A 2,366-nucleotide genomic window follows, 5' to 3' on the forward strand; every position below is an offset into this window, starting at 1 on the left:
AATGTTAGGCTATTAATCATTTAGATATTCATAGACCAAAACACTACACTGAGTGTAGAAGTAACCTCTCTCATCTCTGCCACCTACTGATGCACATGTGACACAGCAGCCACACCTGCAACACTAGTAGGGGCAGGCAGAAAATGTAAAAAAAAAAAAATTAAACATATAATAAGCTAAACTCGTACTGTGTGAGGACTACACACACACACACACACACACACACAAATGCACACATATTATATATAAGTATTACATATATATTTAAATCAAAAATTGGTATATGTGTATACATATGCATTGATCAATCTATCACTCATCTACCATCTATTAACATATCTCTGTCTCCCTGTCTCTCTAATATATTAGTGAAAATATAGACAAAGTATCACATAGGACATATCACAGAGCAATAAATTGGCTTATAATGGTAAAGAGACTAGGAGTCAAATGGGAACTATAATGACATTATCTATGTCTTTATATTACTATGTACTATTGTACATACACATATATCTCATATATATGCGTTAGTTAAATTTTAATTTTTAGCTAAAATATTCTATTTGATGCTTTATTTTAAAAATTAGAACACCAGTAATTGGTTTCACAATAGTATTTTCACATAGAATTTACATTTTTTGCTTCTTTCTTTTTTGCTTTTGTTGTATGTTCTTTTTTTTCATTGAACATATATATATATATATATATATATATATATATTTAAAATGTTATTTGCTTTCCAGGTTTCCCAGACATAAGCCCCCTATCCTGTCCCCTTCCCCTTCTATAAGGGTGTTCCCCTCCCCAACCACCCCTCCTCCTGCCCCCCGATATTCCCTTACACTGGGGGATACAGCCTTGTCAGGACCAAGGGTTTCTCCTTCAATTGGTGCCACAAAAGGGCATCCACTGCTACACATGCAACTGAACCCATAGATCAGTCCATGTATAATCTTTGGGTAGTTGTTTCATCCCTAGGATCTCTGGTTCATTGGCATTGTTTTTCTTATGGGGTTGCAAATCTCTTCAGCACTTTCAATCCTTTCTCTAGTTCCTCCATCAAAGATCCCATTTTCAGTTCAATGATTTCTTGCTGGCATTCACCTCTGTATTCGACATACTCTGGTTGTGCCTCTCAGAAGACAGCTGTATCCTGCTCCTGTGAGCATGCACTTCTTAGCTTCATCATTCTTATCTAATTTTGGTGGCTGTATATGTATGGGCTGTATATTCATGCAAGGAAGGCTCTAAATGTCCATTCCTTCAGTCTCTGCTTGAAATTTTGCCTCCATATCCCCTCCTATGAATCTTTTCATTCCCCTTTGAAGGACTGAAGAATCAGCACCTTGGTCATCAATCTTCTTGAGCTTCATGTGGTCTATGGATTGTACCTTGGGTAATTTGAGCTTTTGAGCTAATATACACTTCTCAGTGAGTACATATCATGTGTATTTTTCTGTGATTGTGCTACCTTACTCAGGATGACACTTTCTAGTTCAATTCAGTTGCCTATGAATTTCAAGAATTCATTGTGTTTGATAGCTGAGTAGTACTCTATTGTGTAGATGTACCACATTTTCAGTATCCATTACTGTGTTGAAGTGTATTTGGGTTCTTTCTGGCTTCTGGTTATTATAAATAAGGCTGCTATGATCATAGTGGAGCATGTTTCTTTGTTGTATAATGGAGGATCTTTTGGGTATATGCTCAAGAGTGGTATAGCTGGGTCCTCAGGTAGTGCAATGTCCAATGTTCTGAGGAACCTCCAGACTGATTTCCAGAGTGACTGTACCAGTTTGCAATTACACCAACAATGGAAGACTCTTCCTCTTTCTGCACATCCTTGCTAGCATCTGATATCACCTGAGTTTTTGATCTTACCATGCTGACTGGTGTGATGTGGAATCTCAGGTTTATTTGATTTGCATTTCCCTGATGACTAAGGATGTTGAACATTTATTTAGGTATTTCTCAGACATTCGATATTCCTCAGCTGAGAATTCTTTGTTTCGCTCTGTAGTCCATTTTAAATAGGTTTAATAGGCTCTCTAGAGTCTTCAGCTCTTTGTATATTTTGGATATTAGCTCTCTATAAAATGTAGGATTGGTAAAGATATTTCTCAATCTGTTGGTTGACGATTTGTCCTAATGACAGAGTCCTTTGACTTACATAAGATTTGCAGTTTTATGAGGTCCCATTGGTTGATTCTTAATCTTAAAGCATAAGCCTTTGGTGATCTTTTCAGGAAAATTTCCCAGCGACCATGTGTTAAGGGCTCTTCCCCACATTTTCTTCTGTTAGTTTGAATGTATCTGGTTTGATGTGAAGGTCCTTGATCCACTTGGACTTAAGCTTTGAACAG

General features: G+C 36.9%; 1 non-coding gene across 1 annotated transcript; it reads right to left on the minus strand.

Annotated features, from left to right (window-relative positions):
* Nucleotides 1–137, minus strand: LOC116890523. The gene has a single exon (XR_004386705.1). It is a non-coding gene; the product is annotated as a small nucleolar RNA SNORA17 (small nucleolar RNA).
* Nucleotides 138–2,366: the final 2,229 nt, after the last annotated feature.

The sequence above is a fragment of the Rattus rattus genome, chromosome 1, assembly GCF_011064425.1.
Source record: "Rattus rattus isolate New Zealand chromosome 1, Rrattus_CSIRO_v1, whole genome shotgun sequence".
Classification (NCBI taxonomy): domain Eukaryota; kingdom Metazoa; phylum Chordata; class Mammalia; order Rodentia; family Muridae; genus Rattus; species Rattus rattus.